This window comes from Lacerta agilis, chromosome 4 (assembly GCF_009819535.1).
Source record: "Lacerta agilis isolate rLacAgi1 chromosome 4, rLacAgi1.pri, whole genome shotgun sequence".
In the NCBI taxonomy this organism is placed as follows: domain Eukaryota; kingdom Metazoa; phylum Chordata; class Lepidosauria; order Squamata; family Lacertidae; genus Lacerta; species Lacerta agilis.
The window spans coordinates 26,794,542-26,810,964 of NC_046315.1; the positions used below are offsets into that span (position 1 = coordinate 26,794,542).

The following is a 16,423-nucleotide window of genomic DNA, read 5'->3' on the forward strand; positions in this document are numbered from 1 at the left end:
AAAAATTACAGAATTATGAAAAGAATAGGAGGATTCTATTAGCTTATTCTTGCAATGTTTTGTCTCCCTAAGACTTTCTTCTATTGGCACAATGCTTCCAATATGTGCAGAATAGATCGTTAATTTATGAAGTGTGTGTGTGTGTGTGTGTGTGTGTGTGTGTGTGTGTAAATCTTAGACAAACAAAAATCCTTGAGAGTAGTCCTGGGCCTAATTTTTGCAGTGTTCCAATGATGACTAAGTAGGAAGGGCATCCTTTTATAAAAGTCTGAAAAGTTTGAATGTTCTGAAGATAAGGATAGAGAGAAATATTCTCTCAAAGCTGTACACACTGGGTTGTGCAGCAAAACTGAATGGTAGGAGATTCAGGGCATCCCCCAAAAATGTATTTCTTCACACGAGGCATCATTAATTTATGTAACTCATCACAAGAAGATGTTAATGCAAATTGGTGATTGTGCACAGGATGGGATGGACATGGGAAAAGAATGTGTAAAGGGATTGCAGGAGATGATGTAGAATGAGCCATGCAGAGTGTCAGAGTTAAGCCTTAGGCAGCTGCTAATCAGAGACTAGGAACAAGCAAGAGAAGGAGCTGGAGCCAATTTTATCATTGTAAAAGGCAAAAGCACAGCCTGAGCAGTAAAAGTCTTCAGGCTACAAACTCCGCTAACCCAGAAATAATGCTTCAGGTTAAGAACTTTGCTTCAGGATAAGAACAGAAATTGTGCTCTGGCGGCGCAACGGCAGCAGGAGGCCCCATTAGCTAAAGTGGTGCTTCAGGTTAAAAACAATTTCAGGTTAAGAACGGACCTCCAGAACGAATTAAGTTCTTAACCCGAGGTACCACTGTATTCAATTTCCCTACTATGCTTTTTTTTTCTTTTTTCTTTTTTTTTGCCAAGAACTGGATTGGTACTTTAACTGTATTTCAATCCAACTAAAATGACCAAAACTATGATTCTCTCTAGATTCTTATAATATTTTAATATTTTTCTCAGGACATTTTCCTGCGAGCCCACAGGGTGCAGAGTTGACAAGTTGGAGATACCACATTCTTCCCTTTTCTTTTTTCTACACCAAGAATCCCCTTTCACTAGAATATCTCATTAAACAGAATGTTCCCAACCTAGATATATGTGTCTTCCATACAAGTAACTAGGAAATGTCTGTACATCATGTACACCAACAAAGGTTTTAAAAGTGGTGTGTGTGTGTGTGTGTACAGCATTCTATGTTGCCGTTATTTGGTATGCATCATTAAAGGTCATAAATGCAGAATTATCCCAGCCATGTCTAGTGAGCAGGTTCAAATTGCTTTTCTGATTTGGATGCCAGACCCAAATATTAGTTTCTGCTGCCATATGGCTGAGGGGGACAAAGCAGCTTGGCTGATTCCTGGGTGAGTGGTGTCATTTATAAGATGGAGTGGTCTTTCTCCAAATGACTGTTCATGCAGATTTGGAAAACTGTGTTGTTTTTCCTCTTCACTCTGGGTGGTTTATTTTTAAATTTGTCCAAAGTATTCTCTTTTTAAAAGAAAAGAAAAGAAAAGAAAAGAAAAGAAAAGAAAAGAAAAGAAAGCAATTATTAGTATTTTTCCTGGCAAGTTCATTTTAAGCATGGACGGACAAGGTTCTGTTTAAAAATTGCAAGGCTCAGCCCACGCAGATGTACAATGGTCACAGGTCCACGTTTTCAAAGTTAGCCATTCAATGTGTACACTGCTCTTAAATTTAATTCTTTTGGATCTCCCAGCATCATTTGGGTATCTTTCTGGACCCACACCTTGGAATGGAAACTGGAACCATGCTCTGGGAGTTCAAGTGCTACTTGACAAGTCATTTGAGAAACTGCTGCTTCACTCCATAGTACTTATAATCTGGTGTTCTACAGAGATCTACTTTTTACTTGCTCTTCAAGAACTACCGAAGCCCTTGAGGAAGGTCATCGGGAGGTTTGGGGTGAAGTGTCAACAGTAAGCTGTCAGTGAATGTGAGAGAAATTGGGTATTGCGGTAGCAAACACGGTTTCAACCGAGAAAAGTAAAAATGTGCTCCCTATGAAATTCAGAAATGTCAACTGCGGCAAAATGCTACCACTAGGGAGCTGATGTGGAAAGGTGTCAATAACATCCTACACCAGGTGCGAGGAACTTTTGGCTCACTGGATACTGCTGAACTACAAGTCCCATCAACTGTAACAAATATGGTCAATGGCAAGTGCTGATGGGAGCTGTAGTTAGCCCAAGGTTCCCCACAACTGCTATTTTTACTCGCATTTCCCCAACACCCTCCTTGCTGCCCCCCCACCCCAACCCCCGTAAAATAAAAATGTCTGTCCAGCACAACACTTTGAATCCTGAAGGAATCAAAGGAAGAATGTGAAATCATGGTGAGTAGGGGAAATGCACAAGAACACAAATACCGTTCAGTAGGGAAACTGGAACTAATGGCTCCCAGGCCAACGTACCCAGTCTGAAGAAAGATGTCAGCGCAGTATGTTATGGAATATGGTTTTGTTTAAACTTGTAACATACCATGAAATGCAGTGCACATGAGAGCACTGAATGAATCCCCCTGAGATTTTTTTTTAACCACTTATTTAGATGTCTTGGGCATAATTAAGTATGATGTTAGTAGATCTTATGGGGTCAAGTTCAGCTTAAATGTGGTCTCCTCTGCGATATTTTGTAAACTTCCAGATGCAAACCACCCAAGCTAATAGCTAACAAAAACAAAACAAAAATGAAATAAAGAAAACAGAAGCATTTTTTAAAAAACCTACACATAGATTAAAATTTGCTAAGGGCACGGATTGTGGGGGAGGAGAGTAAATTTTGTGCAGGTGCTCCTTGGCCATCTCTGTTGTATAGAATTTCACTTCTGCCAGCTTTCTGGAATAGAGAACAAATGCAAGTCTGAGTAAAAAAATAGATGTTCCTCATCAGTGGAGCTGCTTGTTACCAGGGAGAAGAGCTGTAGCTCAATGGCAGTGCATCTGCCTTGCACACAGATGGCCCCAGGTTCAATCCCCAGTATCTCCGGCTAGGGCTGGTCATGCCTCCTGTCTGAAACCCTGGAGATCCCCTTCTGGCCAGTACAGGCCAGGCTTGGTGAACAAGATCTCACTCCACCCTGGAGCTGTAAGCTCCCCCCCCACACACACATACACTTTGGGCCACTTTGATAGGTAGGTGAGAAAGCCCACCTGCCAATCACCGGATTATTTGCCTGAGGTAACCTTATTTCAAAGGAAAGAATTGGGAGCCTTTCCTTTATTCCTTTGCAGCCAGGCTGCAATGGCAAACTCAAGCTAGACTGCAAAGGAAGAGCCCTGAGGAATGTGGTGTTTGTAGCCCCCACTGCTCAGTTAATTGGAGCGGGCTGAAAACCCCATATTGGCAGGGATCAGTTCCACATGGGAGATCCAGTCAATAACTCCTGAATGTAATCAATCCTAGTAGGCACATCTCTTTCAAAAAGAGCTTTCAAAGGCAGATTGTTTGTGGGATCGCACCGGGGTGAGCTATCAAAAGGCAAAACTCAGGACGGTAACCCCAAACATTTTGTTGTACCTAATATAGATCTTTGGATCCCTGCCTAAGAGTTTCACTCAATATTTAAATCCCACTTATCTCCAGGGGGGTTAAATGCAACCAGCATTCCCTGGATTCAGTTACAGGTGGGTAGCCGTGTTGGTCTGCCATAGTCAAAACAAAATCGAAAATTCTTTCTAGTAGCACCTTAGAGACCAACTGAGTTTGTTCCTGGTATGAGCTTTCGTGTGCATGCACAGTGTATCTGAAGAAGTGTGCATGCACACGAAAGCTCATACCAGGAACAAACTGAGTTGGTCTCTAAGGTGCTACTAGAAAGAATTTTCGATTTTATTCCCTGGATTGTTGGTATCCTGTATAAACCTTTCCCAATATGTATCCTGTATAAACCTTTCCCAAACTACATTTTAGATGGAGCCCAGTCTGTAGGTCAGTGGTAGAGCATCGGCTTTGCATGCAGAAGGTCTCTGGTAGGATGGGAGAGGCCTACATGTGATGCCCTTGAGAGCCTCCATCATTCATTACAAACAATACTGCTAGATGGTCCATTAGCCTGACTCAGTTTACAGTAAGGCAGTTTCTGATGTCCCTAATCCATCAGATCATTACTAAGTCCCCCTGAAGTTAGTGGAAGAGATTAATAGCAACTAACTTAAATTCCATTGGTTTCAGTGGGACATAGTCTGCAATCATTTATACTTTTCCCTGGGAGTAAGCCCCCTTGAACTCAGTGGGGCTGAGTAGACCCGTAAAGGAGAATAAAGTAGGTCACTGAGATGGCTCAAATCTCCTGAATTGAAGTGGTGAGAGACATCCCATGGCATGAAAAGCAAACACATAATGTAGCTGATTGTTCATAAATAGTGAGGGAGACTTGCTTCTCTTTACCATCTTTTAATCTACCAGCTGGTCCCCCTGGCAAATAGAAGGGGAAGAAATGGAGGCAGTGAGAGATTTTACTTTCTTGGGCTCCATGATCACTGCAAATGGTGACAGAAGCCACAATATCAAAAGACGCCTGCTTCTTGGGAGAAAAGCGATGACAAACCTAGACAGCATGGTGCTGGAGGAGACACTTGAGAGTCCCATGGACTGCAAGAAGATCAAACCTATCCATTCTTAAGGAAATAAGCCCTGAGTACTCACTGGAAGGACAGATCCTGAAGCTGAGGCTCTAATACATTGGCCACCTCATGAGAAGAGAAGACTCCCTGGAAAAGACCCTGATGTTGGGAAAGATGGAGGGCACAAGGAGAAGGGGACGAAAGAGGACGAGATGGTTGGACAGTATTCTCGAAGCTGCCGACATGAGTTTGACCAAACTGCAGGAAGCAGTGGAAGACAGGAGCGCCTTGCGTGCTCTGGTCCATGGGGTCAAGAAGAGTCAGACACAACTAAATGACTAAACAACAACAACAACAACCTACCTAAACTTTTCCTAAAAACCAAAACAAGTATATTTACATCTGCAAAGTGACATTAAAACACAGGATCAGGTTAGCAACTGAGATTGATGGAAAATGCCAAAGCTGATGCCTCAGCATTAAAGCCTGTGAGTCACAGACTGCTTCTCTCATGCTAGAACCCATCCTTCCACAGACGCCTAAATTTCACAAACCTCACAGATTCTGTGGCAAGACTGGAATTTCATTTTCAGTTTGTGGGAGTGGGGTGGGGAATGCCTCTGTCTTCTGAGGTTCTCAAAATTCTTTTGATTTGTGAACTGTTTGCAGAAAAGAATCTGCATCACGTGGTTATTTGTGGCTTGGCGCTCTCACTCGCTCTCTAGTTTCAAATACCAATATTCCTCCACTAACTTATAAATTCAAGGGTTTTATTCCCGCCATTTAGATACTGCAAGTGGCTCTAGATGCTCTAAAACAACAAAGATGTGTCAGCTGCACAAGGTATTTGACCATCTTGCTGCTGCAGTTAGAATCAGTGTGTAGAGTCAAAGGGTAGGAATATGAGAGGTACTAAGCGGTCTAGAAGCAGCTAATACAAGCAGTGTGATTGAACACAGGAAACTGCCTTCCCAACCCTACCTGGATAAGCTGGGGGTTGAAAATGGCAACTTCTGCAAGCAAGGCAGACTCCCTTCCACAGAGCTACAGCCCTTCCCAAAAGTACAATATACAAGACAGAATAGGAGTTAAGACTAAAGTAGCCATTTGTGTGATAGTGACATAACACCTTTGGGGAAGAACTGTATTTTGACAGTCCTGTCACCATGCAGCACCCCAACTCAACACCGTATTGTTTTTGACACCTGCTAAAAACTGTGCTTGTTTAGGCAAACCTTCTCAGGCATGTAATTTTATTGTGTATCTTTTTTTAAAAAAAAAAACTGCTGGTTTTTATTTATATTCACACAAATCTTACTTCAATTTGTTCTTAATGCTTGATTTTTATCAGTATTTTTAAAATGAGTATTTTATTTTGTTTTAGCTTTCATATTGTTAATATTGTTTTAGGTAAGCATGGCTGCCTGGCTGGCTAGGGCTGGCACCGCTTAGGTGGTGAAGAGAACCCCGCAACATTTTGTTGTAGGTCCAGCCTGAGTGCACACACACACACACACACACACACCCTTGAAATCTATCTGTGGATAATATTATTATTTATGAAAATTTCTATACCACCCTTCATCTGAAAATCACAGGGCAGTTTACATTTTGTGGGGGGAAACCCACCATCCCTAGCCTTTTGCCATGCTGGATGGAGCTTATGGGAGTTGTATTTTGATAACAATTAACAAGCCCCATGTTGGCTTCCCATGCTGTAGGATCAGAGATATTTTCTCTTGCTTGTGGACTTCCTATGGGCCTCTGATTGGTCACTGCAGGAAACAGAATACTGCACTAGGTAGGCCTTCAGTCTGATCCATCAGGGCTCCTCCTATGGCACCATGCTCATCAGCTCAATATCAGAGGTGGCTAATTTGTGGTCCTCCAACTCTCATCAGCCCCAGCTGACAGGCATGATGGGAGCTGTCAATCAGCAGCATCAGGCTAGCCAACCCTGTACTATATTTAGACCCTCAAATCAACACAGAGAGCTTTGAAAGGGGCTGCAAAATTACTTTTCTTTTTCTTCGGGAATCTGAATGAGAACAGGAAATATGAGGAAATATTCCTCTGGCTCATAATGAAAGCAGAATGATGATGCCTAATCTATAGAGACACAATGCTGGATGCATACAATACAATATTTGGGCATCCCGCAGATGTCTGCAGTTTTTTCGATTAAAAAAATATTAAAAACCCCCAGACCACCACATTGCAATAATCTAAAGATAAAAGTGGAAACAATAGAAGATCTTCCTGATACTTTTTTTTTGGAAGGAGAGTACTAACATCCTTGACATCACAGGAAGCAAGGAAACAGATCGTTAACACTGAGAATCCTGTACAGGGGATTTTCAGCAAGGAAAGTAAATGAACATTTCAAAATAAAATAGGGAAAGCAACTTCTGGAGGAAGAGCAGGATATAAATTTAATAAATAAATTAAACTGCAAGGCTGTAAAGTCTGGAGCAGGGGGAGGGAATGTGGTGGAATTATTTAAGGAACAAAGTAAATTCACCAAGTTATGGTAGTGAGAGAGCTTTCTGTTTGTTTTTTTTTAATTGAATAACAATGAACCCAGGATGTTTCCTCCTGTGTGTTCTTCATGGTCCATGATACTAGCAAAAAAAAAAAAAGGTTAAATATTCGAAATTGGGGAAGAGGAGGTTGAGGGGAAGGCCATCATCTGTGCGGTATGCAGCTTGAGGCCGAGGATGCAGAGGGGTAGATAGGAACTGGTTTGTATATGTGAGCCAGTGTGGTGTAGTGGTTAAGAGCGGTAGACTCATAATGTGGTGAACCGGGTTCGCATCTCCGCTCCTCCACATGCAGCTGCTGGGTCACCTTGGGCTAGTCACACTTCTCAGCCCCACTCACCTCACAGAGTGTTTGTTGTGGGGGAGGAAGGGAAAGGAGAATGTTAGCCGCTTTGAGACTCCTTAGGGTAGTGATAAAGCGGGACTCTTCTTCTTCTACTTGTTATATTGCATGTTGCCCAGCTTCCCCCTCCCTCCATCTGGGTCCCTTTTCTTCTGGTTACTCACCCAAACCTCCTCATAAGTTAAAAGCATGATTGAGGCAGTGGGCTGTGGAGGTTGGCCCTGAGCTCTGCTGCCAGCACACATGGTACACATGCCTGCACCCCTGTATAGGGTGAGTGTACATACACACTGATGCATGAGTGTGGAACTCCTCCATGTGTCCTCAGCTGATCAGAACTTTAATATGGAAGTGCTCTATCTCTGACTGTTGATACATATTTATGTTGCTTGTTTCTGCTCACCAGAAAAGTGGCTGGCAGAGTGTGTGACAGGGCAAGGGGTGCTGGTGCTGGGTCTCTTGATTATGACCTCTCTTCACCTCTGGCTGGCAGCAGCCATCCAGGGTCTCAGGCAGAGGTCTATCCCATCCCCAGCAACCTGAGATCCCTTTTCACTGTTAGTACCAAAGACTGATGTGGAACTTTCACATACAAACTGAATGCTATAACACTGAAGTATGTTTTTTTTTTTTTAATCCACAACCATACAAGGATGGAAGGATCATACCTGCAGTATTTCTTATTTTCAAACCTTTTCCTCATTCACCCTCCTTAAATATCCCCTCCCCCCGCTTGCCAACCAAGCTTGAGCATCAGCAAGTAATATGAAGGCCTAGTCTTGAAGGATAATACATTCAAAAATATCTTAGCTGTTTAGGCCTCAATTTAATATTACATGTTCCATATAAGTACATATTTAATATTCTTAACAAGAAACCAAGACTGTCAAATACATTACTTAATCGGGACAATTTAATAAATTAATAGGCAATTTAAAGAAAATAACAAACCCTCTCAGGTGGCAGATTAATTATGGACTTACATTTCGCTGATCAAGAATAATTGGATTATGAATGTGGGCCAGAAGTAAGAGATCTATTTTCAGGGTCAATGGGTTTATCTTTCTACAAATGAGAATAACGTCTTTTGGTATGCATATCTAAGGCCACCTGGTCCAGAAGTCAGAGGAACAGTTTAGCTGGTTGCTTTGGAAGAATCTTCATAGCGTAACTTTCTCTCCCAACATTCATGTGGACAGTGAGTCTTCTGAAAGAAACACAAAAATTGTGTTACCAAATCCTAAGAACTGCTAAAAATTTGAAAAGCAATGTAATGACTCTTTGTCACAATATTAGACTTCTATCATGTGCCTAATGGCCTCGCCTTCAATGCATATCCAAGTATTCAGCTTTCTGTGCCAATAAATTTCCATCAAATGGCATTATGCAAATATATTTCCAGTCTTCCAAAGAAAAACAGTGGTTATTATTCATTTGCATACAGTGACCCATTTAAAGTTGCACATAGTAAATTTAAATTGCCTATTGGCTAGCACTGAACTAAGCCTAATGATCCTGCTGGGCCCCAAAACAAACAATAACAACAACCCCAACACCATCATTTGCAGCCCTAAATTCTAGCAGGGATTCCTAGATTGCAACACAGTTACCATGTTGTCAACAGTTACTCTCTCAATAGCAAGAACCATCATTCTACTGTAAAAAAAAATCATTAAAACAGTAACATTAGCTGAAAATGACTGACAGGATTATGACCTGCTATGGACTTGGGTTTTTACTCCCCACACTCTGATTGTTGATATCTCTGGTGTCACTTGTTAAGCCCCTCCAAAATCCTGTCAAGCCCTTAATGTGAGCAAATTGAAGTATTTTGGAAGAAAGCTGGAGATTCTGTTACTTCAGCTACTCTGTACTGAGCTGACCTTCCACTATGTTTTCTCTTGCCTTTCGTGATCAATGTAGGCTACACCTCGACACAGAAGGCCTTAAAGGATGAGAAGGATGAGAAGCCTGCAGCACTTAGTGTTGTGGATGGGGGGGGGGATAAAAAAATTCAATCCTCCTGTCAGACTGGGAATATCCCCTCAGTCACGCAGTTTAGGATATGCCACCATTCTTCAGCAGATTTTCTTTTCTTTCAGCAAAGTAAGTGGCTCACGTATATGTCAAACAAAGCTTTAATAATAAAGAAAAACTGTAACACAATAACATACATTCTGAGAGAAACTAAAACAACATCCTGAGGCAAGAATGAGACAAGAAGCAAGAATGACAGTTGGCCTCTCTAACGGAACTTAACTGAACACGCAAAGGGAGGGGCCAATTCCGGAGCACAACACAAAAGCCCCGCCCACCAGATGCCAAACATTCTACTATTCAAATGAGGCCCCAGTGTTTTTCTAACACTTAGGAGGTCTTGGGAGGGGGGGACTGAGGAATTTTCTCTTCACTTCTCATCTTGGGAACCCTGGAGAGCAGAGGGCAAGAGAGTGCATCCAGGGATTTGATCTGAGTGAAAGGAAGGATAGTCTCTCCTGCTGTACAGCAGGGGTGGGGAATCAGTTTCAGCCAAAGTGTCACATTTTCTTGTGGGCATCTTTCTGGAAGAGTTGCATAACAGTGGCCCAGTGCAAAAGTGGGCGGAACAATGGACCTTTGTACAGTAGTTTTTATTCCAGTCTTTATTATTCTATACTTACACGCACAAACTTCCATCCTCTTTCCAGATAAGCAAGAGGCATTATCAGAGTCTAAGGAGACATACCAGCCAAACACATGCACTCCAGCCAAACAAATGCACACACCTCTGGGTGTGGGTGTGTTGTAGAGAATCCATGCAGAGAGGTTCCGAGGTTCTCTACATCTACTGTAGAGGGAAACACCCTAAGCTTGGCAAAGTATATGGGAGCAGAGCAGGAGGGCTGTCTGTGAAACTGTGGGGAGAGGGGGGCGTTAGGTGAATTGAACCTCCTTGCCCTTGCTGACTCAACCAGAGTGGGTGAGGACAATCCTCTGAAGGTTTGCCTAGTGCTGAAGTTGCCCATCAGCGGCTATCAATTGGAAAGCAGACTGTAACGGACCAACCCTATGCCTGGGTGTGAGCAGGTGCCCAGCACTCGAAGAGTTAACACCCACTCTAGAATTACTGGCAGCTCAATCGCAGAGGCGGGTCTTTTCGACCTTTTAAAAGGGAGAGAATGGCAGTTGGGCGGTGGTTGTGGGTCAGGGATAGAGGGTGAGCGGGTTGGAGGTTAGGCTTAGGTTAGGAAAGGAAAGCTTTTATCCTGTTTAATGTTGTAACCAAGCTTACGTACCTAATTTGAAGAACATTGTAACCGCATTCTACCTTAACATCCATGATATAAGTTACCTCAATAAACATATTTTGTTTTTCATCGTTCGTGGACTCTGGCAGTGCGTCAATACCTCTAGAGATGTGGTTGAGGGGAAAAGCACTGAAGGTTTCCTGTGATAGAGGGGACGGGTGGCTTATTTCCCTAGCACACAGAGGGCTGGGCAGTGAAGCCAAAGGTGCCACGCAGTTGCCAGAAGGAAAGGCAAGCTGCAGTAGTTTGGGAACCCAGGGCGGGAGATCCCAAGGTGGCAGGAGTTTCATTTTAAGAACGTGGAGCACTGAGGTACCCCGAGGACATCTCTCATAACATCATTTTAGGATTCATTTTAGTCGTCGGTGAAACCTAGGGAGAGACACAGTCAGGGGAAACATTTTACAGTGTGAGGGCTCTTGGTGGGAAACGAAGGGTCTCTCACACAGACCCACCTGGTTGCAGACTTCCCCATCAGGGGCAGACTTTGCTCTTTCAAATTTCTGTAGTGCCCTAGTGTGCAAGGCCAAAATTTGCACCTGCCTCTTCTTACCTCCCATTCCCCTCAGTTCACTATGTCATCATTGCAATGCCCTGTGGTGCCCCCTAGGCCTGACACCCAGTGTGACGGAACCAGTCGCGCTGCTCTAAATCCGCCTCTGTCCCCATTATGGTGAGATGTATTTCTATTTAAATTTTAATACAGACTTCTAAATTTGTGCCTATACAGTTATAAATTTCATGCTAACCTGTATGCTGTTTTGTTGGGAATCTGTTTCCTCATCTTTTTCTTTTGCAAATGCATAAATGCTTCATCCCTAAAGATGAAAATACCAAGTCTTAATAGTGTTTCAGTTGCCTTGCTAGGACATCACCTCCTGGTGAACCTACTGCAAAAAAAGATGACTGCAAAAAAGATTTCCTGTATTAAGTGGGGGGGGCATCTCTCTGCCACTAGCACTCATATGTGCTTTGAGATATGCAAAAATCTAATAAAAAAAACACACAGAGAGAAGCCGCAAGTCAATGGTTAGGGTTTGAATACTGCTGTGGAGAACAATTATGAGGCAGGCTGTGGAGCTACAATGTGCATCCTTGTATTTCAAAGATACTAAGTGGCTCTGATTTTAAAAGGGGCTTAGGCCTATGCAAGCAATTGCAGGCCTGTGGCTCGTTCATTCATTGGAATCTAGGTACAGTCATACCTCAGGTTGCAAACGCTGCAGGTTACGTCTTTTCAGGTTGCGCTCCGCGCCGATCCTGGAAGTACTGGAACGGGTTACTTCCAGGTTTTGGCGCTCGTGCATGCACAGAAGCACCAAATTACGTCACACACGTGCGCAGATGTGGCGCTACGGGATACGAACGCTGCGGGTTGCGGACATGCCTCCGTCACAGGTTACGTCCGCAACCCGAGCGTCCACTGTATTGCTTACTAAGGGCTGAAACAAACAGTGCACTGTTGCGAGGCCATGTGCCCTACTTTATAAGGCGCAGTATTCTATTTAAAGAGTTCTGGCGAAAGGATGAACAAACATGTCATTTGAGTTTCTAATCTTTCCACTCTCAAATTCAGTTTGCCACATTTCTGCAACAATTTTCAGTTTTGGTTTTTTTAATCCTCAAAAGACAGTTCAGTGTGTAAGTGCAGTTTTCCCCGGTACTCACATTTTTGTGTGCAGTTTTGGCAAACAGAGACATTTTTTATTTTATTTTTGTAAATGATCGTTGCTAACATAGTTCATTTTTGTATCTTATTTTTTTAAAATAAATAAATAACAATCATTACATTTTTATGCACACTTCCCCCTAACGTATGAATTGTAGTTCACACTACTTGGTTGGGAAACTGCACTGCAAAATCCAGAGAAGTTTGGATTTCAAAGGGTAGCTGGGTTTCAATTTGCTCATGCTCAGCTTGAGAGGCGCGAATTATGTCATTTCTCGGTAAAATGCAAACAGAATTGAATTTCTCTCTCCACCCCCCCACCCCCCCGTGAGAGCACAGCCCTCTGTTTGAAGGCATTCTCCATTTGAAAGGTAGTCTAGTCCAAGCCTGGTATAAAGATAAGGACCCTTAAGAAGGGATGGCCTTGAAGTTGTCCATCAACCATTAGCCCCTTGATAGCAGACTGAGCAGGCAACCAGGTCTCTTCATCACAGCCTTCAGAACTCCGTAACTTCTTTATTTATTTTTTAAAGCACATTCTCATTGCATCCAACCCCTTCTCACCATATTAATAAAGTTACATATTAGTACAAGATAATTAGTTGGGGTGGGGAAGTTGAGTGCGCTTGATGTTTTATGTATTTCCCCCTCTTAGTCATTCCACAAATCCAGTAATTCTCAGTGGATCTGTCAGTGACTCACTGGGGATTTAAACGGGCTTTTGACCATAAAAAGACTGCTCAGATTTCTCATGAGAGATCACAAAGACTGTCAAAAGTCACTGGCTTTATTCAGTTTCCACATGCTCATTCAAGTCCACCTCCTGTGCTGGAAAGTTAATACATAAAGTGGGATTTTAAAAATAATATTTTTTTTTTTAGTATAGTTGCTTTTCAAATCATGTTTGTCAAGGATTCCCTTTGATCCAAGGGTTGTGTGAGCAAACAATGTGGTTTCGTGACTAATTCCCCCCCCCTTTACTTTTCAAATGCTACATAAATAAATCCCTTGCCAATCCAGCTGGATGTGAATCCTTAGTATTTCAGGCTCTACATTGAAATACATTTTACAGTGTGATCCTGTGCCTGTCTAGTCTGAAGCAAACCCCTTTGAATTTGATGGTACTCGTTTTAAATGAGCTTCAGCACTAGTTATTATTATTATTATTATCAGCACTTTTTCTGGGGGAGGACGCAGGGGTACGCATACCCCTAAACATTCTGTGAATCTACGTTTGGCCTCATTGAGGGGCAGTATTTATGGCAAGTTTGGCCTCATTGAGGGGCAGTATTTATGGCATCTGTCTCCTGAGAAATCTCTATATGGGACAAGAAGCTACAGTTAGAAATGGATATGGAATAACTGATTGGTTCAAAATTGGGAAAGGAGTACGACAAGGCTGTTTATTGTCTCCCTGCTTATTTAACTTATAGGCAGAATTCATCATGCGAAAGGCTGGACTGGATGAATCCCAAGCCGGAATTAAGATTGCTGGAAGAAATATCAACAACCTCAGATATGCTGATGACACAACCTGATGGCAGAAAGTGAGGAGGAATTAAAGAACCTTTTAATGAGGGTGAAAGAGGAGAGTGCAAAATATGATCTGAAGATCAACATAAAAAACTAAGATCATGGCCACTGGTCCCATCACCTCCTGGCAAATAGAAGGGGAAGAAATGGAGGCAGTGAGAGATTTCATTTTCTTGGGTTCCATGATCAGTGCAGATGGTGACAGCAGTCACAAAATTAGAAGACGCCTGCTTCTTGGGAGAAAAGCAATGACAAACCTAGACAGCATCTTAAAAAGCAAAGACATCACCTTGCCGACAAAGGTCCGTATAGTTAAAGCTATGGTTTTCCCAGTAGTAATGTGTGGAAGTGAGAGCTGGACCATAAAGAAGGCTGATCGCTGAAGAATTGATGCTTTTGAATTATGGTGCTGGAGGAGACTCTAGAGAGTCCCATGGACTGCAAGAAGATCAAACCTATCCATTCTTAAAGAAATCAGCCCTGAGTGCTCACTAGAAGGACAGATCCTGAAGTTGAGGCTCCAGTACTTTGGCCACCTCATGAGAAGAGAAGACTCCCTGGAAAAGACCCTGATGTTGGGAAAGATGGTGGGCACAAGGAGAAGGGGACGACAGAGGATGAGATGGTTGGACAGTGTTCTCGAAGCTACTAACATGAGTTTGGCCAAACTGCGAGAGGCAGTGAAGGATAGGTGTGCCTGCCGTGCTCTGGTCCATGGGGTCACGAAGAGTCGGACACGACTGAACGACTGAACAACAAATTTCAAAATGAGTAGGAAAACGAGAGTACCCCTAAACATTTTTTTAAAAGAAAAAAGCACTGATGATGATGATGGCAATGATGATGATTAGGAACCGGGCAGTGGCACCCACCCTGTGGAACACCCTCCCATCAGATGTCAAGGAGATAAGTAACTATATAACCTTTAGAAGACACCAGAAGGCAGCTCTGTATAGGGAAGTTAATGTTTAATGTTTTATTATGTTTTTGCATATGTTGGAAGCCACCCAGAGGAAACACTTCAGGGCAAACTTTGGCAGGACAGGAAAGGGCAATGATGTGGAAGGTGATATTAGGGTATAACTGGGGGTGGAAAGAGCTGTGAAAATAATAATAATAATAATAATAATAATAATAATAATCTATACCCCGCCCTTTTGGTGTTTGGAAAGGGGCCATGGTTGGTGTGGTGGAAGAACAATGAGAGCAGGGTCAGCAGCCCTGTGTGTGTGTGTGTGTGCTTAAGCACTTTGCAAATGAATTACCATACCATATCAGATTTCCTTTCATATTAACCTCAATTTATGAACACAAACTGGTAGGATTTTTCTAAAATACCATATTGGCCTCCCTCACTCGGATATGGATATGGATATGGATGCCTATCACTTTGAAAGTTTATTTAATTACTACCTTGAATGTTAGAGATTAACCCTCTGTCATTTAAGCCACATCAATGATACAAGACTGGTGGGAGTTTTTTGTTTCTTTTTGCTTAAAGTAAACACTGAATTCATTTTCCTGCACAGAATCAAAACCATTTGGAAGCTTGTTTCCATTCAGCGCCTTGCTCAGAAGACTCTTTAACACGCAGCAGAAAAAAAGCTATTTAATTTCACACTCAGCTAATCCTTTAATTATTTTCTTCTGCACAGAATAGAAAAGTCTATTAGGTCCATAATAAAATAAAAAAATAAGTTAGAGAAACTGTTATCTTGAACCTTGGACTGTCTTCCATTTTCTCTCTCTCCCCCTGAGAACATAACCAGATATCAGTGTTGATAGTTGGTGATAAATTACCCTTTGGGGGGTTATTCTGCCACTCTCACATCACACTGCAGTGGAAATGAATCACCTTTTAAAACCACTCGTTCATTCAACAGATTTTGCTTCTCAGATTCTGATATGAAAATGGTACTCACACAGGGATATTATGCAGCCTTGATTTAATTAAGAGTTGCAACATATAAATGACTTTTATACCACAGTAAAATCAGGGAAAGACCCACAACACAATTGCCAAAAGTTCATCCTCCAAGTGGAGGGTGTGTTTTTCTGTCCCTGGACACGAAGGCCACTGCAGAGAAATTAATCACACATTTCTGAAAGACAAAAAACAAAAGACAAGAAACTGACCTGTTGCTTCCTGTGTTCTTGGAATGGTAATATTGAAACCCTCTTCAGTACCAAGAAAAAGGAAAAGGAAAAAAAAAGAAGAGATTATGGATGTGTGTGCCCATCTATTGCAAGATGGCTCATGGTGGATAGCTCAGTCAGTAGCGCATGAGACTCTTAATTATCAGGGCCATGGCTTCAAGTACAAGAAAGTAGAGTCCTATTAAACAACAGGAATAGTTTCTGACAGTAGAAGCTCTTTGACTCCCTCGGAAGGTGGTGGACCCTCCTTCCTTTGGAGGATTTGAAGCAG

At 42.4% G+C, this 16,423-nt stretch overlaps 1 long non-coding RNA gene across 1 annotated transcript; it reads right to left on the reverse strand.

Moving 5' to 3' along the window:
• Window positions 1-8,397: 8,397 nt before the first annotated feature.
• LOC117045446 lies at window positions 8,398-16,191 on the reverse strand. Its single transcript, XR_004426426.1, has 2 exons — window positions 16,132-16,191; window positions 8,398-8,713 (listed from the first exon to the last, which is right to left on the reverse strand). It is a non-coding gene; the product is annotated as an uncharacterized LOC117045446 (long non-coding RNA).
• Between the last annotated feature and the right edge of the window lie 232 nt (window positions 16,192-16,423).